Genomic DNA, 27,415 nt, shown 5'->3' with positions numbered 1-27,415 from the left:
CATGAAATCGTTAAAAGACTTCTTAGAAGCTTACCCAAAAATTGTAAGCCAAAGGTGACTGCCATCCTTGAAGCCAAGGACTTAAATGTTATAACTCTGGATGAAATTTGTGGTTCTCTTCTTACTCACGAGCTGGAACTCAAGGAAAAAGAAGAAGAAGACAAGAGGGAAGCAAAGGAAAAGAAGAAAAGTATTGCCTTAAAAGCAAGCATCCTTGAAGAAGAATTGAACAGTTTATCTTGTGATGATGATGAGGAACTAGCTATGGTTGCAAAAAGGTTCAGAAAGCTTATGGGCCAAAGAAATCGGAGATTGGCTAGAAAAAGGCATAGAAGAGAGCAAGGCTCTTCATGAAAAACCAAAAATAAAAACGAGTCTAATAAGAATGAAGAGCTTATATGCTTTGAATGCAAGAAGTTAGGACACTTCAGGTTAGAATGCCCTTTGCTGAAGGAAGAAATGCTAAAGAAAAACAGAAAATTGAAGAAAGTAATGGTGGTTGCAACCTAGTTAGATAGTGATACCTCAAGTTCTGATGATGAAGAAGAAAAAGTGAAAGAAATAGCTAATCTGTGTCTGATGGCAAGGGATGATGAATTCGAGGCATCTTCATCCCCTTGTGATATTTCAATTGATGAATTACAAGAGGAGCATGAATGTCTTTATGATGAATTTGAGAAACTTGCATCAAAATATAAAACTTTGAAAAGAAAAACTGCATCTCTTGAGACTGATTTGCAAAAAATAAAACATGACTTCAATTCTGTTTTTGAGTAAATAAATTTTCTGCAAATTGAATTAAAGCATTCAAAAACAGATATTAAAACTTTAAAATTGGAATTGGAAAATAGAACAGAAGCCTTGCAAAAGGTAATTGAAGAAAATGTTGATCATAAAAGTTTAAGGAAAAAAAATCAAGGAGGAACACATATTTTAAGAAAAATTATAATAATGCTTCATCTAGATGTTATAATTGTGGAAAACATGGACATTTATCTTATGACTGTTATAGAAATAGAAGCATGCAGAAAACTAAAAAAATTTAGGTTCCAAAAAGATCCTATATTACAACTAACCTTCAAAGACCCATCAAAGTATGGGTACCTATTAAGAAAAACTAAAAATTTGTTTTGTAGGTTGAGCAGAATCTAAAAGACACATGTTCAAGAGCTCAACTAAAAGAGAAGGAACCATGGTTTATGGACAGTGGCTGCTTAAGGCACATGACTAGAAACGAAATGCTGTTTGCTCAGCTGGACAAAAAAAATGGAGGTACCGTTTCCTTTAGTGATGATTCAAAAGGTAGAATTTGTGGTATTGGAACCATTGGTAAGAACTCTCAAGCTCGAATCAGTCATGTGTTACTGGTTAAAGGTTTGCAACACAATTTATTGAGTATCAGCCAACTATGTGATAAAGGTTTTAAGGTATGCTTTGACTCAAATAAATGTGAAGTGATAGATATAAATACTAACAAAGTTTCATTTATAGGAAAAAGAATTAAGAATATGTATGTTATATTTCTTGAAGATCTTGAAGTGAATTGTGAAACATGTCTTATAGCCAATGTTGAAAATGATGGTCGGTTATGGCATAGGAGACTTGGTCATGTAAGCATGCATACCATTTCAAAATTGATAAGAAAAAATTTGGTTATAGGATTGCTTGAGCTTAAATTTGAATATGATCAAATTTATGATGTATGTCAACTAGGAAAATAAGTTAGAACATTTTTCAAAAGTAAGAAGAATGTGTCAACCTCTAGACCACTAGAATTGCTGCACATTGATCTATTTAGGCCAATTAGTACAACTAGTCTAGGAGGAAAATCATATGGCTTTGTGATAGTTAATGACTACTTTAGGTTTACTTGGGTGTATTTCCTTGCTCATAAGAATGATGCACTACCAGCATTTATAAATCATTGTAGGAAGGTTGAAAATGAAAAAAAACTGATCATAGTTAGTATTAGGAGTGATCATGGTGGTGAGTTTGAAGGAGATGAGTTTGAAAACTTTTGCAATGAAAAGGGGTTGGATCATAATTTTTCTGCACCTAGAACACCCCAGCAAAATGGAGTTGTAGAAAGGAAAAACTGAACCTTAAAAGAGATGGCTCAAACTATGCTTTGTGAGAATAATTTACCAAAATATTTTTGGGCAGAAACTGTAAACACAATAGCATACATTTTTAATAGAGTCTCAATTAGAGCCATGATATCAAAGACTCTATATGAACTCTACAAAGGTAAGAAACCAAATATCTCTCATCTTTAGAGTTTTGGTTGTAAATGTTTTGTATTAAACAATGAAAAATATTCTCTAGGAAAGTTTGATGCAAAGAGTGATGAGGCAATATTTTTAAGATATGCATTAAACTCAAAGGCCTATAGAGTTTTTAACAAAAGGACCTTAACTATTGAAGAATTGATCCATGTAGTGTTTGATGAATCAAATGCCTTGCAAAAGAAAATTCTTGGTGATGAAGATGATACGGATGATCTTGAAAGACAAATGGAAGAAATGAATTTAGATGACAAGAAAAATAGTGAAAAAAAGTCCCTAGGAAGAGAAATTGAACCTCCACCTTTAGAAACATTGCAAAAAATCGAAAATCAGCATAATGACCTTCCATGAAGCTGGAGATATGTAAAGGACCGTCCACAAGAGCTGATCATAGGAGACATTACTCAAAGTGTCAAAACTAGGAGAGGAGTTAGAGAGACATGTGAGTTTTTAGCTTTCATATCTCAAATTGAGCCTAAGAGCTTTGAAGAAGTAGAAAAAGAGGAAAGTTGGGTAATGGCCATGCAAGAGGAACTTGATCAATTTAAAAGAAACCGTGTGTGGTCATTAGTCTCTAGGCCTTTAAATCACTCTATTGTTGGGACAAAATGGGTGTTTAGAAATAAGGTAGATGAGCAGGGAAATGTCATTAGGAACAAAGCTAGGTTAGTGGCTCAAAGGTATAACTAAGAGAAAGGAATTGACGATGATGAAACCTTTGCACCTGTTGCTAGGATAGAAGCTATAAGATTATTGCTTGCATTTGCTTATTTTATGAACTTTAAATTGTTTCAAATGGATGTAAAAAGTGCATTTTTAAATGGTTTCATTCAAGAGAAAGTTTATGTCGAACAATCCCCCAAATTTGAGGACTATGAAAAACCAGATTATGTGTTCAAACTTCATAAGGCTTTGTATGGACTAAAACAAGCTCCAATAGCTTGGTATGAAAGACTCTTTAAGTTCTTAGTTGAAAAAGGTTATGTCAGAGGGAGCATTGATACAACTTTGTTTATTAAAAGATACTTAAATGATTTAATTGTTGTTCAAATTTTTGTGGATGATATTGTTTTTGGTGCAACTAATGAGGCTTTATGTAAGGGCTTTGCTGAAGAAATGCAAGGTGAATTTGAGATGAGTATGATGGGAGAGCTAAAATCTTTCTTGGGCTCCAAATTAAACAAAGTGAGGAAGAAATTTTCATCAGCCAAGAAAGATACATTCAAGACATGCTATAAAAGTTTGACATGCTGAAGCTGAAGTCAATTAGCACACCAATGAGTCCATCCACCAAACTTGAAGTTGATGAAAAGGGAAATGATGTTAATCAAAAGCTTTATAGAGGTATGATCGGATCACTACTCTATTTAACAGCCAGCAGGCCTGATATCCAATTCAATGTATGTTTGTGTGCTCGTTTTCAATCTTAACCCAAGGAATCACATTTGACTACTGTTAAAAGAATTTTTAGATACCTCTTAGATACACAAACTTTAGGGATATGGTATCCTAGAGAATCATCCTTTAATCTAGTTAAATATTCAGATGCAAATTTTACTAGAAGCAAAACTGATAGAAAGAGCATTAGTGGAACTTGCCAATTTCTAGGTAGTATGCTTGTGTCATGGTCAAGTAAAAAATAGATTTCAGTTGCTCTCTCTATAGCTAAAGTCGAATATGTTTCTCTAGGTAGTTGTTGTGCTCAAATCTTGTGGATTAAACAACAACTAAAAGGCTTTGGGATAACAATGGATAACATACCAATATATTGTGATAATACAAGTGCAATCAACATTTCAAAAAATCCTGTACAACATTCTAGGACTAAGTATGTCGAGATTAGGCATCACTTTGTTAGAGATCATGTAGTGAAATGTGATATTAAGATTGAGTTTGTCAATACTCTACAACAACTAGCTGACATATTCACGAAGCCTCTGAATGAGGAAAGATTTTATGAGAATAAGAGAAATTTAGGAATGGTTAGTGTGTAGGAGCTTTAAGAAAAATTTTGAAATTTTCTCAAAAGACAGTAGGCATTTAGTTGACTAAGGGAGTCACTTGATCAACTAAGAGCATTCTATCTCTTTAAATAATAAGACTCAGTCAATTAAAGAAAGAAGGAATTAAATAATGAAAAGAAACTACGTATCGGGTGATGGAACAGAAAAGAAAAACCGCCTCACTAAAAATAAAATTTAAGAGGGAATTTTTTAAATTTTAAAATAGAAGGTTACTGAAAATATTTAAAGAGGGGGAGACAGACGGTTTTGATAGAATTCAACCTCGCTTAACACATTCTCACTTTATTTTCTTTCATCTAAAACCGACTCTGCTAAAACAAAAATTCTTCATTCTCAAACCCACAAAATCTTAATCCATAAATCTCTCAAACCAAATGACAAAATCATCACAGACTAAAGAAATTATGGAAAAGAAAACAGGTAAATGACCAGCGGAGGAAAGTGGACAAGTTGAATCTCAAAAGAAGAAAAAAAAGAGTATGTCCACCTCTAAGATCGAGAAATCTGGAAAAAAAATAGACCTTGAAAGAATACAAAACAAAGAAGAAAGAGAAAGGTAAATCCTCCAAGAAAGGTAATAATCTATCCTCTAAATTTAGGAATAAAGCCCATGAAGATAGATTCAAGAAAATAAAAAATGCTCCAATTACATTTGAAAAATTCATAGACTGGAACAGCTTTAATGAAGCCCCTGAAATTCAGGTTGTTTTATCAGATTATTTTGAAGAAATGAAACTGAAGGATTTTAGCACTTTTAAGAATCAAACCTATAGTGCTAGTTTGGTGAAAAAATTTTATGCAAGCATAACATTAGATAAGGATGAACTTGAGGATTTTGATGATTATATTGATGATGGTCTGAATGTCTTTTTAAATGGAAAGGAATTTGTTGCTACTACTGCTGATTTAGGAAATCTGCTTAAATTGAAATTGAAGATGGTGACTATGAGATGCTTGAAAACTATGATCCCACTTCTTTGTGGGAGATAATTATAGGGAGGAAAGAAAAATATTCATCAAAAAGTAATGCTGGTCTGATTAAAAGTCCACAGATTAGAATTTTGCATTACTTTATTGCTGTGAATATTCATGGAAGAGGTGGCAGTTTTAGCTACATTAGTCTTCATGACTTATGGTTAATGGAGCATGCCTTCAATGGTGCTCCACTTAATCTAGGTAGATTCATGATTGAGAGAATAAGAGGAGTCTGTCGACTGGAAAAAATCAATCTGCCTTATGGAAATATCATCACATTATTGGTACAGAAAAAGGGAATTAGGAGCTCTAGGTATAAATTGGATAAAGTAAAGAGCATCAAGCTATTTACCTTGGGAGTCTGCCTAAGATGGGGTATAAGCTTGATGGAGAAAAATTTGTTAAAACCCCCAAGGTCACTTCAGGAGGGGAGTCTTCTCTCCCTGCTTAGTCAGAGGCAGCCCTTTCACAGTTCTCAAATGAAATGGTTTTCAATTTGCTCATGCGAATGGATGAAAAGTTTACTAACTAGGCTGTGAGGATGTAGAAAATTGAAGAAAAATTAGCAGAACTGGAAAATGTGTTGAAGGAAAAAGGAAAAATGCCTCATGAACCTACAGCTGCAGACACATCTGCCACTCCAAGCCCTACACTAGCAGGACAGGATGCTGAAGGCTCTGTCTTCCAGGCCGAGGGTCATGAACCTGAAGTTGATAAACCAAGGAAATCCCCCTCATCAAAGCCACAAAATGAAGCAGAATCAGAATAAGGTACTGAAGTGCTTGGCTCACTTGGTGGAATTCCTCCATCCCATCATGAACCTCAACAAGAGCAGCCTTCTCCTCCCAATTCAGAGGAAGTCTCAATAATAGATGTCTTCCACTAAATGGTTAGAGAAGAACAAGCTGAAAAAGAAGTAACTAAAGGGAAAGCACAAAAGTCAGTATCCCCAAGAGAATCCCCTGAACCAGCTTCATTTACAGAGGAACAATCTAAGAAAGGAAAAGAAAAAGCTGCTGCTGCTCCACAAACCAAGTCTAAACCATCTGGTAAAGGCATGAAGACAATGGCAACCAAGACCAAATTCCTCAAGAGACAGAAATCCTCCAGACTAGCTGAAAAAGCTAGACCATTAACCATCTCTTCTCCTCAAAATCCCCTTGAAATTCTTGATAAATCATCCCTTGAATCGTTACCATAGAAATCACCTCCAAAACCATATCTTGAACCCCTTAATGTTTTTTATTGGACGAATGAATCTACCCCTTCACCCTCTTTAGAAACTTAGTGGACACTTCTCAGTTTGATGATGACAAAAAAGGGGAGAATTATAGAAAACTTAGGGAGAAATAGAGGGTAAAAATGATCTAGGGCCAGTTTGGGAACAAAACAATGACTACTGTTTTTCTATTGTTGTTTTTGTTTTGTTGACAGTTGAACATCTGAATTTAACGTTGTTGTTTATGTTTATGTTTATGGTATTATGTTTATGAAAATGGTGCTGTTAAGTTGCTTATATTAATTTGTTACTAATGGTTAAACATTCAAATATGTTCTTGATGTTTATGGCATTTTAACTGCTGTTGTTTAATGATTTGGTACTAATATTAAGTTGTTATGCTGATAATTAATTTTTGTTATGAGATTGTGAGTGGAATGTGGTTGAAGAATGTATATGGATGCTGAATATGCTATGGCCTAGATAAAATCAGATAACAATATGCTGATGACAGAAAATTATTTGAAATTTGAATATTCTGTCATCTTGTCACCCATGGTAAATTGTTTCATAACCCCGTATAAATATATTTTGCCAAAAGTATGAATTTGTACATGTCATTTTCTGTATGACATAAATAAGAACTTGCTGAAATGAATAATAAAATATGCATACACTAAGGGGGAGCAAGCACTTAGGGGGAGGAAAACCTCCATTTTTTGCAGAATAAAAAGGAATAAATAAACACTATGCTGTTAATTAAGGAATGTTTTGTCATCATCAACAAGGGGGAGATTGTTGGCTCCATTAGTTTTTGATGATAATAAAACATTCCCATTCATTTGTGTAATATTTCTACTTAAGGGTGCAGGACAAAAATTGTATGCCAATGATAAATTAATCATTCAAAGGCACATATCAAAAATCATATGAATAGGGAGCTACAATTGATCAATAAAACAGAAGTCTCTTAGTTGAATAATGAAGGGTATTAGTCAGCTAAAATTCAAATTAGAAGTTGGCGGGTTCAAAAGGTTTGAGAAACAGAGAAGACTTAGTTGACCAAAAAGTAGGTTAGTCGACTAAAAGCCTACTGCCAAAAATTTAGACTTCAAGACAAAAACAACTTAATTGACTAAGAAGGAAGTTAGTCGACTAAGTGCTCACTGCCAGAAACTGGGATTAGAAGATAGAAACAACTTAGTCAATTAAGAGCACAGTTAGTCAAGTAAGATCATTTTGTCAGAAAATTTGAATTGAGTACTAGAAGACAGATTAACGATCAAAATTGCTACCAAACTGTTTCCAACGATCAAAAACTGCCTAACACATATCAGAGTTGATTTTTCAAGTATTTAAGAGGCTCCCAATGACTAGAAAAGTAATGAAGGCTTCTAAGAACTAAAAGAGCTCAAAAACCAGCAAAAACTCTTTGCACTCTTACTGCACTTCACTCTTATCTTTGTAAAAAATTAAAGCACTTCACTTTGTACCACTTAGATCAAGTTAGTGATCATAGGCACATCTTTATTTCTCTTTTCTTTGTATACTTAGTGTCAAGCTCAGCTCTACAATATGTTTATTATGCCATTCTTACATAAGAATGCATGTTTGCTTCCTAGGTACCTGGAAAATCGTTAAAGGATGATAATGTACCAAATGGTACAATTAAGTTGAATTAAGCCTCGAACTAGTCCAAATAGAGATTTTAAGATGAAATTGAGAATTTTAAAACTCCAGAATGACTTAAAATGGTTATTCGGAGTTCGAGGACCGATTTGGAGTCAAATTGGAATTTTCATGACTTAGAGGCAAAATGGTCATTTTGCCACCTGAGGTTAAGATGTGAGTGTTGGATGAAATTTTGACTAAGACTGATCATTTGGAGTATAATTTGAGTTTGAGAAGTGAAAAATTTTAATTTCGGCATTTTTTTTAGCATAAAGGTAAAATAGTCATTTTGTCACCCCAAGGGCAAAATTGTAATTTTACACCACCCAACACTTGTCCAGCACATGGATTTTATCCAATATTATCATGGATAATTGAGAAAATTTAAGTGGTGGAGAGAGATTTCTTAATGACTAAGTATGACACATGGACCAATGGAATGGTGACATGTGTCAAAATCTCATCCATTTATTATTTTCCTTATAAATTAGCACAAAATCAACCCATTTCTCTTCATATGGCCAGCCAAAGCAAGAACAAAGGAAGAAAAAGGAAGAACAAACCCTAGGTGGAAAAATTCAAGGGAAAAGTGTGAAAATTCAAGGAAACAAGTGAAAAAAAAGGTAAGATTTTTCAATTAAGCTTGTGATCTATCTTTCTTAAGCATTTTTTCTTATTTTCCATGGTTGAATCACATGAAAGTATGATGAATCCCTTGCTGGCCGAACACTTAGAGAGATTTTGATGCTTGATTTGGTTAGATTTCAATGTATTTTAGTGTTTTTAGTTTGTTAGTGATGTGTAGCATGAAAAATCAAGCAAGAAAAATTCATTTTCTCCCATCACCCATCATTGGCCGAATTTTCCATGTAGAGTGTGGATGCTGATTTTGATTTTATTTCAAGTGAATTGGTTAGGAAATGATGAATTACGGTGAGAAAATCAAGTAGGAAAAATCATAGTATTGATGCACCCACTATGGCCGAAATTCTCAAGAGAAAATGTGAGGATGATTTTTGCCATATTTCAAGTTATTTGACTTGTGTTTGATGATTTGGAGTGTTGGGAGAAAAATGGAATTATTTGGAGTTAAATTGGACATATTGGACAATTAATCGAGAGATAGATTGAATTAGGCCAATACCATTTTATTTAGGTACTGAATTGAATTTGTGTAGAACACCGTGTTTAGATAATAATCTGAACAATTTGCATCCCATTTCATACATTAGTGTAAAGCCTGAATTGGTTTTATAACAATTTAGCAAAATGTAGTAAATGGCTTATTGTGCATTATGTCTAGGTGGTGAGCTTTCTGGCAAAAGTAAAGAGATAGTATCCGAGGATCAAGAATCGGAGTACTTGGAATTCGACTCTCGAAATAGTGAGTAACCTTACTATCGTCTTAATTATCTAGAGTGGTTTTTATCCAATTTTGTGATTTTATGGAAAATGAGTTTAAATGGCAAATCTTTATGTTTTATAAGCAAAATGTGATTAAATGAAATGATTTTACAAAATTGTCTTGAAATTGAATGATGGTTTTGGAAAATGGAGCAATTGGAGACTAATTGCTGTGTTATAAATCATGGTTTGAATTGAATGGCTTATGATAATATTGGCATGAATGGTTGATTTGGTAAATGTGTTGAAAATGTATGAACTGTTAATTTGCCTTGAAAGGCTGTAAAATAAAATAATTGTCATGTCATGCTATCGTAAATTTTATTAAATTGGTGGGTTATAAATTAGTCGCTGCAGTGGACGGGTTCCGTGGACCAGCCTATTAGAGGGCCACGGTAATCCTATTATATTCATACCTCAGTGAGAGGTGCGGATGGATAACTCTTGAGGTTAACACTTTAGAGTTCACTTCACGCCCAACCACCATGTAAGGGTGAACTCAGCCAACGCCAAGGAACAACTATGTTTTCAAAATAAAAACATGATTTATGCGTACATAACTTTTTAACAGCCTTGGCGGTCTCGGTTGGGATAGCCCTCGATCAAGGTATCCCTAATAACTGAGTATGAGAATGATTTTGGCACGAGCCAAAGTTTTAAGAAATTCATAAGCCATGTTGATTACTCGATTTATATGAATTGATTTTATTTGGTTGAAATGAGTTGAAAGGTGATGAATTACAATATGTTAAACTATTTTATCTGTCTCCATTTACTTAGCTTTAGATATTTTAGATGGTATTTATTTACTCACTAGGATTTTATAATCTCACTACCCTCATTTTCACCCATTTCAGGCTCAGGATAGTTAGTAGATAGCTCATTTCATTGAAGGCTACAATTGGATTTGCATCCTCCAAACTGTAGATTCACAGTCTTTCTTACTTTTAGTTATTCGGGGGCCCACTAGTTATTGTAAATTAAATTAAATACTCTGGCTTACTGTATTACAGTATCTATGAATTTATTTTGCTTTTACGCTGCAAAAATTATTTACGTATAACTCTAAAAATATTGTTTTATAAGAAAATAGAATATTTTATTAAATATTTTTTTTATTTTTTTATATCCAAATAATCATAATTTCATTTTAAATGAAGGTTTTAGATGTTTAAACTTATTTTTGATTATGAATTATGTGTTTTGTACTCATATACTACATTTTTAGCGGATTTCGAGATTTTTGAGGAAAAATGATCAAAATGCCCATGTGAGAAAAAAAATTATTTTTTTATTGTTTTGATTTGAAAATAGTTTATAATCTCTTAAAACATGATACTTAACAACTGTTGCTCACAAGGGAGGTGCGAAAACTGATATTAAAGCCTTACGAGGTTCCAGTTGGCATTCCGGACGATGAATGTCTATCAGGATGTCACGACGGTTGTCACTGGCTCGAGGAGAGTACCAAGTCGTGACACTTAGAGTGTGTGAGACACTCTAAGGGATTTATTCAAGTTTGGATTGCTTGATTGAGTGTATAGGTTCTAACTTAGCCTAGAAAAGTTAGTTGTTGGGTTTTGGTTGATCCTGGTAAAAACCATTGTGAAAGGTTTTGGCTGAGCCTGGTAAAAGCCATTGTAAAAACTTGGTGAAAGCTTGTGAATTTCACCTTTCATAATGGATTGGTTTGGAAAATCCTTGGTTGAACAATCAAGGTAGTGGATGTAGGTCTTGAATCGAACCACTATAAATTCTGGTGTGATTGTCTACTCTGTTTTTAGTTTTTCATTCATCTTTAAATCTTTCTTTTATTTTGCATTTGTCCCCAATTAGAAGGTAATTCTTGTGAGAGCCAAAAAGTGCTATTCACCCCCCATCGAGTACATTTATTTAGGACCAACATCATTATCCAATATCTAAACACACTACAAAGCACAACAGTGGAAATGCTTTGCCAAATCTGTAACAGGGTATGATGCTCAACTAAAAGACTTAAGGTGTGCTATAAAAGAATGATCTCCATATATGCAGAGCACTTCATTAACATTCAAGAAAACTTTAAATTTGAATGTATTGAAATATTTGTATGTTATTAAGAAAGAAAAGGATAAGGAGCAGCTATCTATCTTGTCCTTTTTAAAGAAGGATATAACCTTTGTTAGCTTAAGGAAAATTAAAAAAGTTGATAACAGTAAACTGGCTTTATTTATTGATGACAATTTTAACTTTTTAACAAACCCAATGTTTAAACAAAGTTGACTCAACATGTAGGCATTCGTAATTCTAAACAAGCAACTTTCTTGTATAAGAGCAATAATCATTTTAAGAGATTTTGTTCAGCTATTAATACAGAGAAGGAAATGAAGCCTACCATTTGATATATGGAGTAAAAGAACACATTCTCTTAAATACAACAATGAAGATGTTCAAGTTTAGCATTATTTAGATAGCAATAGCAGCTTTATGCCTCGTGTTGACTGTTGAGAATAGAAATATAGTGTTTCTTTGGTTTAACACAATGCAGTATACTTCTTTGGCAATGACTGATGAGGAAGCATTGCAAATTAATGCTCTTATTACTAATTGACAAGGGTTTTTTCCAAATTATGTTGTTCTTTCAAAACCACCACCAATATGTAACCATTATGGTGATGTACCACGGCTTTATTCCCTCGTTGCTTGTGAACCAAATGCCATACTAGTAGTATCAAATGTTTGTTGGCCATACTGAAATGCCAAATCAATTGTTATAACCAATAAGCTAGAAGAAAAAGAAGAGAATCTCTTGAATAAATCACTCCAAACTTTTTCCCCTAACATAATTAATGCAATGCTAAATGATGTCCAAAATTATTTCATTAAATGAAAATAGCAACGAAAAGTTCACAAAGAATTTATAGACTATTTAAGATTACTCATTCAAAGAAAGATTATTCATGAGGTAGATTCATGGTATAAGATACTCATCTATTCTTTCTGAGCTTTGTCAATCCTTAAGTGGGAAACATGCAATCAATACAGCACTTTAGGTAAGATGTATTAGCATATAAGTAAGCTATTAGTTTGACTAACTATCAACACAACATATGAAAATACTGAGAAACTAAAAGCCAAAAAGTATATGTAGGAATACGAAAGCTAAGAATTTGAATAAGGGACAATGATGCTATAACTTGTTATCTTTAGCAAATCTTTTCCAAGCCATATCTACTTTACCCTTATTATAGACAATTATGTTTGCCCACCAACTAATCTATAAAACTATAATAATGTATTACCTCAAGTAGTTTGGATGTGCCCTTCCCTTTGATTTTAGGCTACTAATTGTCAATGAAGGCTCTTTCTCAAGCAAACATGTATTCTAAGCCAAATATAGATCAAGTTTGATATGAACCTCTACATAATTTTGGATGAATACAACGCAACGTAGAAAGCATGGTATTGTCTATAATAGCAATTAAAAGGGAATGTGATAAATTTTTTATTCAAATTAATTAAAATAAAACTACACAGTCAACAACAAAACAAAGACTTACATCTTTAGGAGGAAATACTTCAATGCCAAAGTTCATTCTTGAATTGATTGTCTCAAGCTTCATTGACAAGAACTGCAACACCAATAAGTTATCAGAAAGCAAGTCCTAGTCAAATAATCTAAAATAATTACAGTAATACACAATTAGAAGGACTCATACCTCAACCTGACCTTGTAGTGAGTGAATATAATTAATTATCATAAAGGACAAGTGCTTTGCCAATAACTTGAGTCTAAAAAAACCAACTTAGAAAGTAGCTTAAAATATGCCATAGTCAGGGAAATTGAAAATAATTGATATCATGAGTTGTCACGACCCGGAACCTCTTTCGGGCCCATGACAACCTCTGCGACGTCCCAATTGACACTCATTACTCGGAATGCCAACCGGAACCCCGCAAGGCTTACATATCAGTTTCTTTCCTTTCCTATGAGCAATCGTTGTTAAACATTCCATTTAAAACAATTACCGGTTGTTTCCGGCACAAATAAATCTAAAGAAAATTTTTTTTAAAAGAATTTATAGACAAATATCACTATTCAAAATATTGATTAAAATATAGCATTTTTATATAAAACAATATTTATAGAAACACGTGTAAGAAATCTTTTGTAATGTGTAAGTAAAATAAATTCATACATACAAAAATTTACTAAGTTATAATGTACAATAATGGTTACAATGACAAGTGGCCCAAAATACACTCAGTGTTGGTGCTAGAAACCTACTGTCTGTGTGGTAGAGATGTCAACTGGAATCCTCGACAAAATAGGGTATCTACAAGTTACCACAGACCTGAAATGTTTGGAAAGGAGGTGGGTGAGATTTTGTAATCCCAATGAGTAAACAGACATTATCATAAATATCTACAGGCGAGTAACAGGGAGGCAAGTTTAAACAACAAATCACAAACTATTTCATAATGTTTTCAATTTATTTGTTAAACCATAAAATATTTGTAATTTACCAAAACAGTTGTTAAGGCTTATGTCTTTTATTAAAAATAAGGCTCAAGCTAAAACTAATCCTCGGGGATACCTTGACCGAGGCATCTAACCGAGTTCGCCAAGGTTGTTATAACATTTACATGTGAAACACATTTTTATTTTTAAAACAAGCCGTTCTTTGGCGTTGGCCGAGTTACACATTCACGTGGGGGTTCGACGTGAAGTGAGCTCTAATACTACCCCGGGAGTTACCCTCCTCGCCTCTACAACTGGAGTAACTATATAACCGAGTTTACCGTGCCCCTCTAATAGGCAGTCCACGGAAACCGGTCACTGCAGTGACTAACCCACCAATTTTAATAAAATTTCGACAGTATAACGTGGCTTTTATTTATTTATCCAACTTGCATAATAAAAACAACTTACATAAATTTCCCAATACACTTACAAAATATAGCCACATATACTCATATCTCATAAGCCATTCATAGGAAAATATATAATTTTCAAGACAGTTAACAGCCTCCAATTACTCAATTTCATAATCAACAAAATATATTTTTATTTGTCACATTTATTTCTAAAACATCAAAAATCCCGTTTTAATCTCGTTTTCATTTCATAAAATACATAAAGAGTATTTAAAAATAAACTCTAGATAATTTACAATAATAATAAGTTTACTCATCGTTTGTACAAACTAAAAGCTTTCTAGGTGCCCTGATAACTACTCGTCGGGTACGATTTCTTGCCTTTACCGGAAGGCTCTCCTCATAGACACATTGCAAAAATTTACTCAATTCATCACATTAATGCTAAATCACTATATATTTGAATTAAATCCTATACTAATGCATGGTATGAAATGCAATAGCCAAAAACGGCTTAAACGCAGTATTAACTTATTTTTGGCACTTTACCCAATAAATTGCTAACGCACTCCATTTTAGCTCTAAATTGTCCCATTCTCTCTCCAACATTTCTAACCATTAATTATCAGCCAATATTTCTCTAAAATCACCAAAATTAGCTCACTTTCTTCCTTGGAAAATTCGGCCAAAAATGAGACATTAACTCGGTTAATTTTCTACTTTGTTTTTCTATCACATTTAACCATTTTTCTTCATTTTCTCTTCATTTCCCATAGAATAAAAATCAATTCATCATCATTGTACATCATTGAACATTCAGCCAAGAGTGGGTATTGTGGAAATTTCATGTTTTCTTGCCCAATTTAATTTCTATACACATTTAACTAACTAAAATTATCAATTTAACTAAAAATCAAAACCTAAAAATTCCAAAATTCCTCCCCTATAATTTTTGCCAGCACATGGTGTCACTCTTTGATCTCTCTCCTCAAGCATGCTAAATGGAAATAAAGGCATAGGAAAGGTAGAAATCAAGCTAAAGTCGAAAAATCTTACCGTTAGACGTGTAAACGGGCGAAAAACGCGAATTCCCTTTTGAATTTTTCTAGTTTCCCTTTGTTTTCTTTCTTTTCTTCCTTTCCTCTCTATTTCCTCTCTTGTTCTTCCTTATGGCCGGCCAGCACTTAAAATGGGATTTAAATGGGTTGACTTTTCATTAAAATAATATTATATCATTAAAAAAATACCACGTGTCACTTTTTCATTAGCCCATTTTTAAAATTTCATCCATTTGTTTCCAAATTTTCACCATACACTTGTCCCACATATTCATAGCTTAGATAAAATTCTCAGACTTATCCAAAGTCTCGGTGGAGTAATTTTTAAAATTTACACTTTTACCCTCTTAAAAGTGAAAAATTACATTTTTACCCAAAAAACTGAAAAATTGCCCATAGACATAGTTTTTATCCCTTATACTCATACCATTCTCCAATTTGTCGAATTTGATCTAAATTCTCTCAAAATCTCAAATTTTGTCCGCGGGTGGTAAAATTATGATTTTGCCCCTACACTCCAAAGATCACCAGAATTAAACTTTTTCACTTCCTATCATTAAATTATACTCCAAATAGTTAATCTTGATCAAAAATTTCACTCCATTATGAAATTATTATCTTAGGTGGTAAAATTACGATTTTACCCCTGAACATCAAAATTTTCAATTTTACCCTTAATGAACCCTCGAACTCCAAACAATCATTTTTAGTCATTCCTGGACTGTAAAATATTAAATTTCATCCTACGATTCCTATTTGAACTAGTTCGAGGTTAAATCAACTCAAGTGTACCGTTAGGTACAATACCGGATTTCGTCTATTCTTAGGACTTTCCTAACGTAATAACATGTTACTAAGTGCATATATGTCATGACATGTATTTATAAGGTCGAGTTTTACATGAGTAATAGAAAAATACCAGACCAGGTTACCAAATAAGTTATCAACTAAAAAATAGAGATAGATCACAAGACACCGGTCATTAATTTTTCTTATTCACAAAATATTGAACAAATCTGCATATAATTGGTAGAAAATATTCAATTTAGAAATTCCATGGTTTACTTTATTGCAACCAGGGACCAAATCTTGATGAATTTTCATTCTTTCACGAACCTTTTCTCTCTTAACTTGCCTATGAAATGATTCAGATTAGTGAAACATATTCAAAACCTCTAAGTTTGTCAGATGCTATGATATTTGACCAAAATGCCAAAACTCCATAATGATGGTAAAAATAGTAACACATAATAAAATAAAAAGGTTAGTAATAAGTTCCAAAATCAAAATGCTTGTCCTTTGTACCAAATTTTTTTTGGTCATTATTCGTCCTAATGATTTCATAATGATTTTAGGCCTATCTTGAAGCAAATTACTTTTTTCGCTAAATTGTGATTGTTAATTGCTTGACCCTTTCTTGCTCGCACACGGATGTAATCTTGTTTAGGTGGCTTGGGTGGTTGCAATTTTTGTTCCACAAGCTTGCCTGAACTGGGTGCTACTTTAGCTTTAGAATCATGATTCTCATCTCTACCTTTTAATGCTTTTAGTCTCTTCCCACAACCATTATTCTACCCAAATTATTAACAAAACTATAATTCTAAATCCAAAGCTTACTTTCAATGCTTACTTCCATCATTTCTACATAGACATATCAAAATTTTGATTTTCCTTTATGTGAACACATAATATAAAAATCACAAACAAAATACAAAAACAGTAGTTATTAGTTGGGTAAATTTACTCACTTAGCACCAATCAAGATCAATACTCAATGGCACTGCTCAACATTCCTATATAATAAAAATCATCAGAAACTAAGAAAGAAGAAATCCCATTAAAGCAACAAGAATCGATAGGAACAAGCAAAATGTTAAATTAAAATTAGAGGTGCCCATTTGAATTATTAGAATTCATATAAAAAAAGGTAATTCATTAAAGAGAAACAACAAGTGAAATGAAAATGAAAATGAGTACCATGCCATTGCCATTACTAGTGGAGACAAGCCTAGTTGCCTCATTCTCCCCATCACATCTTCTCTTCACACCACCCCCTATCTGTTGCTGGTGCTCCAAGCTCATTGGATCATTACCAAAAACCTTTCAATTTGGGTTTTCGAACTGACCCAACTTGGGTCCAAACTGACACTTTCTTATCCTAGATTTACTCATTGGATACTGCCAAATCTCCCATAAATTGTACCCCTTATCACTAATCATAGCTGGTGGATCCATCAAAAGAAACCACTCTTAAAGTTCAAAAAAAAAAAAACCCAAAAAGAAAAAGAGAAAAAAAAAGGTAAACTTTTTTAAATTATAGTAGTCATTAATGGTTTATAAGGGTGGGGGGTTTAATATAAGAAAACAGAAAAGTGAGAGAAGATGAGTTTTTTTTTTTTTGTTTTGTTTGAAGTGCGTTGATCTCTTTAGACAATGGAGATTGGTTTGCAACTACATTTCCTTCTTTTGTTTTAAGTTTCTCTATTCTGTCATCTCTTATTTTTTCTCTATTCTGTCATCAAATGATTGGACTTAAGTGTCAAATTGTTGGAAAGTTAATGGATAATGATGAGGGGATTTATGCGTAATGTCATTTGATGAAGTGGATGTGGAGTTTTTCATACTATGCTAATCACACGTTGATTGAATTTGTCCATATTGCTTCTTTCTATTTGGATTGTTTCTTTATTTAATTACTTAACTAAATTATCAAATACTTTGAATGTTAAAATTGTGCAAATCCTTTTTGTAATGGGTAAAAAAACCAAAATCTAACAAGAAAAAAAAAGCAAGTAAAATACTAAAATATAAGTCAAATAATCCAAACAAAATGAATAATGTCATGAATGCCCAGAAAAGGAATTTCCACCAAAATAGATGAGTGATGGAGGACTTTTGGCAAGATAGTCGGCATGAATGCGATCAATCCAATTTCCCAACAAATACTAGTACTAGTATGATAAAGGTTTATTCACATTGACTATTTGGCTTGCTTACAACTCATTTTCCTCTTATACTATAAGTCACACTAGCATGATGTTGGATCATCTTAGCCGAAAGGTAGAGAAAATGATATTAAATGAAGCTTTTATCAATGCAATATTTTGGTAACTTGAAACTAGAAATAAAAGAGAAAGCTTGTTGACTAATGACTGATGTCTAATCCCAAAAAAACTACTCAGTACATTTTTTTCACCTTTCATCCAAATCCAAAATTCGTAATTCCACGTGCCAATCCAACTAATAAATAAAACAAGTGCAGCATGAGGACAATGGAAGTTGGAGGCCTTTTTTGCCTTGATAGTTGTATGCCTTGGCCTATCATTAAAACATGTCTCTCATGTGTTCATTTTCTTCCATCACCCACTCAAATTTAAGAGCCTTGTATTGAACTATCTTGATGTGATCAATGTATGGTTGTATGTTATGATGAATGATTCAAGTTTTTTGCCACATTAATTATCCTAAAAAATTTCACTTGTAACCTTTTTCTTTTGGCTATGTATAAAGAAGGGTGGCCTATCCTCGTCATGTTTCCTTCTTGATTTAGATGACATTTTTTCAAGTATACAAATAATATCTTATATCATTCATATAGATACATGCAAATATATATAACAATAAGCCACATCATAATTTTAGGTCTAGCAGTCACTCGAATTTTATAAAGTAATTTTGTTGATAGATTTTATATTAGTTTTATTTATTTTTTTAATTTTTCTTTTTAATAATTAGGTTGTTTGAATAAGATTGAGGTGTGTTAATTTTAGTAGTTAACAATTGGAATTAATTCAATTATCCATGGGAACGAATTCTACTTTCTACTATATTACTTATTTACGATACATGCATTTATGTGAGAAATCAAAAACAGGTTTTTGGTGTCATTGCTGAGGAGTTGATTATTAATTCTTTCTTGTTAATATTAATACCAAGCATTCTTAATCTTAATTCAAAGATTTCTTTTCCTTAATTTTTCAGGTACTTTTGGTTGTTGTATGCAAAGAGTCCGAAATTTAGAAATTGTTCATTTTGATCCAAAAATTGAAAAGACTTTTTGAAGACTTAGGAGGAAAAATAAAAAAGTTTCTGCTTTAAGTAAGACAATGACTGATCAAAATAGATAAATTAAGTGTTAATGCTATTCAGAGCTTTTTTGTGACATGTGAATTTTGTGGAGAATGACGTTCCAATGATAATTGTCCCATCTATTCTGACTCTTGTCAATTTGTTGGAAATGGGCAACGGAACAATCATATTCCAACACTTATAATCGTGGTTGGAGGAATCATCTTAATTTCTGATGAAGCTACAACCAAGGGTCTTCATCAACATCTAAGTCAAACTTTCCCCTTGGATTTCCATCTAAAGTTCCCATGCTAGAGAAAAAGCCTTCAATGAAGAAGATGTTCATGCAATTCATGATAAAGACTGATGCATTCATTCAAAGTCAAACAACATCAATAAGAAATTTTAAGACACAAGTGGGCCAACTTGCCAATGCTCTAAATAACAGACTTCATGGTACTTTATCAAGTGATACTGAACCCAACCCAGGAAGAGAAGGTAAGGAACATTGTAAGGCAATCAATCTCCATAATGGAAAAAAGGTAAGTAGTAAGGATTTAAATTTTGAAATTTCAATTCTATCTGATGTGAAAGAAACTAAAAACGATGCAAAAAAGGAAATTGTGGTTGAACAATTTAATGAAAATTTAAAAGAAGAAAAATCACAATTAAAATATGCTCCTACTCCTCTACCACCTTTTCCTCAAAGCTATCAAAAGAAAAAACTTGAAAAACAATTCTAGAGATTTATTGATATGTTTAAAAAGTTACATATTAATATTCCTTTTGCTAAAGCTTTGGAACAAATGCCAAGATATGTTAAATTATTGAAAGACGTCCTATCTAAAAAGAGGAAATTGGGAGAGTTTAAAACTGTTGCACTTACTAAAGAGTGCAGTGCTATTATTTAGAATAAGCTTCCATCAAAGCTTAAAGATCCAAGTAGTTTTACTATTTCTTGCACTATTGGTGCTCTTTGTTTTGCTATAGCTTTATGTGATTTAGGTGCAAATATAAATTTGATGCCCTTGTCCATTTATAAAATATTAGGTTTTGAAGAGATTAAGCCAACTTTTGTTACTTTAGAACTTGCTGATTAATCCATCTCCTATCCTTATGGTATTGTGGAAGATGTTTTGGTAAAAATAGGTAAGTTTATTTTTCTAGTAGATTTTATTATTCTTGATATGGAAGAAGATCGTGAACTACCAATTATTCTTTGGAGACCATTCATGAGAACTGCTCGAGCTTTAATTGATGTGGAAAAAGGTGAGCTTACCTTAAAGGTTGAAGATCAACAAGTAACATTTAGTATTTTAGAGCTTTAAAATTTTCCAATTATCATAATGAATGTTTCTCGATTAATGAGGTAGATAGCATTACTAATAATGTGTTTATTGAGAATCATTATGATGATCCACTAAAAGCATCTTTAATTTTTTTCATGTGATATTATAGATGAAAACGTTCTTCAATACGCTAACCATCTCGATGCCCCATCACGTCTTCCTAAATCCCAATTTGAGTCTTTAAAATTCTCAATTACAACTTAACCAATCAAGCCTTCAATGGAAGAACCTTTTTCACTTGCGCTTAAACTTCTGCCTAATCATTCAAGATATGCTTTTTTGGGAAATTCTTCTACACTACCAATAATTGTTTCTTCTTCTCTTTCTGATGAATAGGAAAATAAACTCCTTCGAGTTTTAAAAGACTACCAAAAAGCAATTAGGTGGACCATTACAGACATCAAGGAATTAGTCCACCAATTTGCATGCACAAAATTCTTTTAGAAGAAAATCACAAGGCAACCATTGAGCATCAACGAAGGCTAAATCCGATAATGAAAAAGGTGGTAAAGAAAGAAATTATCAAGTGGCTAGATGCTGGTATTATCTATCCTATTTTTTTATAGTTCATGGGTAAGTCCAGTCTAATGAGTCCCTTAAAAAAGAAATATGACTGTAGTTTCTAATGAAAATAATGAGCTCATTCCGATTAGAACTGTGACTAGATGGAGGGTATGTATGGACTATAGAAAATTGAACAAAGCCACTAGAAAAGATCATTTTCCACTCTCTTGTATTGATCAAATGCTTGATAGATTAGCATGTAAGGATTTTTATTGCTTTTTGGATGGTTATTCTAGTCATAATCAAATTGTTATTGCTCTTGAAAACCAAGAAAAAACCACCTTTACTTGTCTTTATGGAACTTTTGCTTTTCATAGAATGCCTTTTGGACTTTGCAATGCTCCAGCCACTTTATGGTGGCAATTTTTCTGATATGGTTGAAATGTTTTTGGAAGTATTTATGGATGATTTTTCATTTTTTTTTGGATAATTTTGATGATTGTTTATTTAAACTTGCTAGAGTACTTAAGAGATGTGAAGAAACTAATTTAGTTTTAAATTGGGAAAAATGTTACTCTATGGTGCAAGAAGGCATCATGGCCATCAAGTCTCTAGTAAATGTTTAGAAGGAGACAAATCAAAAATTGAAATGATCAAAAAACTTCCACCTCCCACCTTTATTAAAAGCATTCGTAGCTTTTTGCTACATGCTAGATTTTATAAGAGATTCATTAGAGATTTTTTTAAAATTTCTAAACCACTTTTTAATATGTTAGAAAATTGTACTCCTTTTAATTTTGATGATGCTTGCCATGATGTTTTTGTTGAAGTCAAAAAGACTTTAATTTCTACTCCTATAATCATTGTTCCTGATTGGAATCTTTCTTTTTAACTAATGTGTGATGCTGCTGATTATGCAGTTGGCCCAATTTTAAGCCAAGGGAAAACGAAGATTTTGCATTCTATTTATCATGCTAGCAAAACATAGAACAAGACTCAAGCAAATTACATTACAATTGAAACGAAGTTGTTTACTATTGATTTTGCTTTTAATAAATTTCGCTCCTTTGTTGTTGGTACTAAAGTCGTTGTTTACACTAACCATGCAGCCATTAAATATCTGATCAAGAAAAAGGATGCAAAACCATGCTTGATAAGATGGGTACTTTTACTTTAAGAATTTGACTTGGAAATTCGAGATAAGAAAGGTACAAAAAATTAAGTGATAGATCATTTATCCATATTAGTGAATGGAGAACAAGTTGGAAATTCAACAGCGATCAATGAAACCTTTCCTGATAAGCAATTGTTTCATGTTGAAAAGCAGAAAAATTTACCATGGTATGTTGATTTTCTAAACTATCTTATGAGTAAACTCTTCTCTTCTAGATTAATTCTCAACAAATGAAGAAATTCTTGAGTGATGTTGAATACTACACGTGGGATGAGCCTTTTTTTTTACAAACATTGTGGAGATCAAATAATTAGCAAGTGTTTTCCTAAAGAAGAATTCAAAAATTTTCTTCATCATTACCATTCATCTAATTATGGAAGACATTATGGGGGAAAACGAACTACTGCAAAGGTTCTACAATCAAGTTTTTACTGGCCTTCTCTTTTCAAAGATGCTCATAATTTTGTTGAAAGATGTGATAAATGTCAAAGAGTAGTTAATATATTTAAGAGACATGAGATGCCTTTCAACAACATCATTGAAGTTGAAATTTTTGATGTGTGGGGATTGATTTTATGGGTCCATTCATTCCATCCTTCAATAATGAATACATCTTGGTTGCTTTTGATTATGCGTGTAAATGGGTTGAAGCTGTTGCATTGATAAGGAAGGACTCTAAGGTAGTGACAAACTTCTGGCAAAAGAACATCTTCACACATTTTGGTACACCTAGAGCCATAATTATTGATAAAGGGTCTCACTTTTATAACAAAAATTTTGAGGCAATCTTGGCCAAATATGGAGTCAAGCAAAAAATAATCACTACCTATCATCCTCAAAAAAGTGGCCAAGCTGAAGTTTCAAATAGAAAAATTAAAAGAATTTTGGAGAAGATTGTCTGTCCTTTTATAAAAGACTGGTCAAAAAAGTTAGATGATACTTTATGGGCTTATAGAATGGCATATAAAACTCTAATTGGGATGTCTCCTTATAGATTTGTGTTTGGAATAGCTTATTATTGTCCAGTTGAGCTTGAACACAAGGCATATTGGGCAATTAAAAAGCTTAATTTTGATCTTCAAACAGCCAGAGAAAAACATTTTTTGCAACTCAATGAGATGGATGAATTTCGTCATGAAGCATATGAGAATGCAAGAATCTATAAAGACAAGACAAAACAATGGCATAATCAAAAAATCATAAAGAGAAACTTTGAGCCTGGCAAACATGTTCTTCTATATAATTCTCGTTTAAGCTTATTTCCTGGAAAGCTGAAGTCTAGTTGGTTTGAGCTTTTCATTGTGACAAAAGTATATCCTCATGGAACAGTAGACGTAGTTGATGATAAATCAACCTTCAAGATGAACAGGCAATGATTAAAGCATTATTGAAGTGGTGATTTTGATCTTTAAAGGTCCTTAATCACGCTTATCGACGTAATTTGAATAAGAAAAAGTTAAGCCGAAGACTATAAATCAAACGCTTTTTGAGAGGTAACCCAAGCATTCTAACTTAATCTCTTTAGTTACTTTTAGTTATTTTTATTTATTTAATTATTTATTTACTAATAAACTTTTTTATTTATTTTACAAGTACATTTAAAGACCATGCATTTAAAAAAATATAAAAAAAAACAGAGGGGGTAGGCCGCAGCTCCCACTAAGGGAGGTGGTAAAAAATCTTGTCAAAGTTAAATTACTGTAGTAGTCCTAGAGCAATTACGATTTCTACTAATTAAATAGTCTAGGCTATGGCCTTGGTGGAGGTTGGTCATGGCTCATGTAGTCTGAGAAGGAAATCCTAATTAGAATTGACTTCTTTCTTCACCCACCTTAGCCTAACTTTAAAGCCTTATAAAAATAACCTTTTAGAGGACTTTTAGGGAAAATAATGGGACACCAAGATTGAGAGCTGAGAATCAAGCCATAAAGTTATTGAAAAAGTATTATTGAAGTTGAGAAAGATTTGAAAGATTCAAGAAGATTGGGGGATCAAGATTACAACTCTAGGGTTTTTTTTACCTTTTTGTTATTCTTTTGTTTTCTTGGTTTGGTTTAATGATTAAACTTAATTTGATGATGTTTTGTGACTTGATGAGGAACTAAATTATTTATCTAAGATTATAATTAAACTCAATACATAGTCTGATTTATTTATCTCTCTTTTGCTTATGTTTGATGGATTTAAGTTGTTAAAAAAAAGTTGTTTATTCTATTTTGTTCTTAATGCTTTTGATTGCCTGATCACCAATTAGATTAAATTGAAAACCTAAGTTAAACTTTAGCAAAGGAGATTTAGGTAGACCTTGAATAAAATAACGTATGATTGAATACACTTAGTTGATTAGGTATTTTGATTTGCATATAAGGTAGACATATACCTATAAGCTATACTTAGCTAGGATTAGAGTATGAACTTAATGAATCTTTCTTCAATTTAATTTGCATAGACATATAGCAAGTTAATTAGGAGAGATTTTTTTTTAGAAACTCGATAGAGACTTGTAAATAATTTAGGACTCTAAGTTAACAACTTAATCCATTAAATTAAATTAAGAGAGAAAAACGATATTCAGATGAAGTATTAAGGGACATCATAACTTTAGGTCTAGTAGTCACTCGAATTTTATAAAGTAATTTTGATGTTACATTTTAGATTAGCTTTAGTTATTAGTTTTAATTTTTCTTTTTAATAATTAGGTTGTTTGAATAAGATTAAGGTGTGTTAATTTTAGTAGTTAACATTAGGAATTAATTTAATTCAACATGAGAACGAATTCAACTTTCTACTACATTACTTGTTTACAATACGTGCACTTACGTGAGAAATCAACAATAGTACTCACAAAGAGAATGATTATACATTTGATGAGTTTCAAGATGCTTATGATGATCTTATGTTTGAATTTGAAGAAAGAATTTTAAAAAACAAAAACATCATAATAAAACTTAAAATTGATAATGAGAATCTAGTTAAGGCTCAAGTTGAGCTAGAAAACAATATGAAAAATATGCAAAATGAAATTGACTTGTTGAAAAAGAAAGATGATAATTTGCATGACAAACTTTCTTGGTTTCAAAATAGCTAACAAAAATTGAATAACATGTTGGTATTACAAAGAGCATTATTTAACAAAGAAGGGATAGGCTATGACTTTACACAAAAAGAAACTTGTCTTAAGAATTTCTTTATTAAAGAAAATAAAAAATATTATAGTTTTTCCAAATGCACTTCATGTTTAAAATTTGGACATTCGACCTTATCTTGCTCTTATAGAATTGTTATACAAAGAGATAAAGTGGGTAGATATGTATGGGTTCCTAAGGGAACCAAACTTCCACCTAATGTCACGACCCGGAACTCCCATTGAGCCCGTGACAACCACCGCGACGTCCCGATAGGCACTCATTACCCCGAATGCCGATCGAAAACCAGCAAAGCTTAGCATCAGCTTCCGCATCTCCCCAGTGAGCGACAGTTATTAAATCTCACATTTCAAAAAATCATAAGTCATTTCCAAATCAAAATAATAAAATATTATTTTCTAGCTCATAAGGGCATTTTCATCATTTTTCTTCAAAAATACCGAAACTCGTCAAAAACATGGTGTAAAAGCTAAATATATTCATACATACTTTAAATTAAATAACTAAAGTATAAAATTACTTTTACAATGACACGTAGGCCCCTAATTGACCAAGAAAGTGTAGGGCTACGAACCCTTACTTTCTAGGATGCACTCCGAAATTAATTCCCGTCTTAATCAACTATCAACAAACTGTCCTGAGCCTGAAAAATGGATAGGGAGAGGGGTGAGATTATGATTACATAATCTCAGTGAGTAAACAATTACCATCAAAAGCATCTAAAGTCGAGTAGATGGAGACAATATAAAATCGTTATATCTCAATAATGTTCATAACACAAAATTTATTTCAATCTATACCAAACAATTTCTTTTCATCAAAATTTCCCGGCTTATGAATTTCTTAAACTTGGCCCCTACCAGAATCATTCTCGCGGGTACCTTCGTCAAGGTATCCCATTGACACCGCCAAGGCTGTTAAATGTCCCATACCCATAAATATGTTTTCACATCTAACACACAGTCGTTCTTTGGCGTTGGCTGAGTCTTACACTCACGTGGTGGCCCGAACGTGAGGTGCACTCAAATCTTACCTCAGGAGATACTTCATCCAACATCTCCCTCCGGAGGTAATTATATAATTGGGTTACCGTATCCCTCTCATAAGCAGTCCATGGAAACCCCCACCACTGCTGTGACCGTTTAATATACCACCAGACCCATAAAATTTTCAGTAACATAATATGGCAATTAAAATTAATCCAGTCTACCGAGACCAATCCAAAACTGTTCATATATTTCATGCCAACCCCAAAAATTTAGCCATCATGCTACCATAGTGTCATAAGCCCCAATTTCAATAACATATAAAATCATAAATTTCAACAGTCTCCATATACTCAATTTTCCCAAAACAATATTTGATTTCAAAATCAATATAAATCTCATTTTTATTAAAAACATTTTAATTAGAAAACATAATATTTTATAATTTAAACTCACCATTCAATAAAAGCATCAAACAAGTATAACAACTCTAGATATTTAAGACGATAAGTTGTCCACTCACATTTCTAGGAGTCGATATACTCCTAACCCCAGTCTTCAAGCACAATCTCTGTACTTTTACCAGTGTAATTTGCTCACCACCTATCCATAATGTACAATACATAATTCACCACATTAATGCTTGACCATTATAAAATCAATTCAAACTCGGTGTATATGCATGATATGATATG

At 32.5% G+C, this 27,415-nt stretch overlaps 1 pseudogene; it reads right to left on the bottom strand.

Annotated features, from left to right (window-relative positions):
• Positions 1-12,185: 12,185 nt before the first annotated feature.
• Positions 12,186-17,835, bottom strand: LOC18609319 (transcription factor BHLH094-like; annotated as a pseudogene).
• Between the last annotated feature and the right edge of the window lie 9,580 nt (positions 17,836-27,415).

The sequence above is a fragment of the Theobroma cacao genome, chromosome 2 (assembly GCF_053813885.1).
Source record: "Theobroma cacao isolate CCN51 chromosome 2, ASM5381388v1, whole genome shotgun sequence".
NCBI lineage: Eukaryota > Viridiplantae > Streptophyta > Magnoliopsida > Malvales > Malvaceae > Theobroma > Theobroma cacao.
The sequence above is the reverse complement of the archived record's forward strand: the minus strand, read 5'-3'. Positions and strand labels throughout refer to the sequence as shown.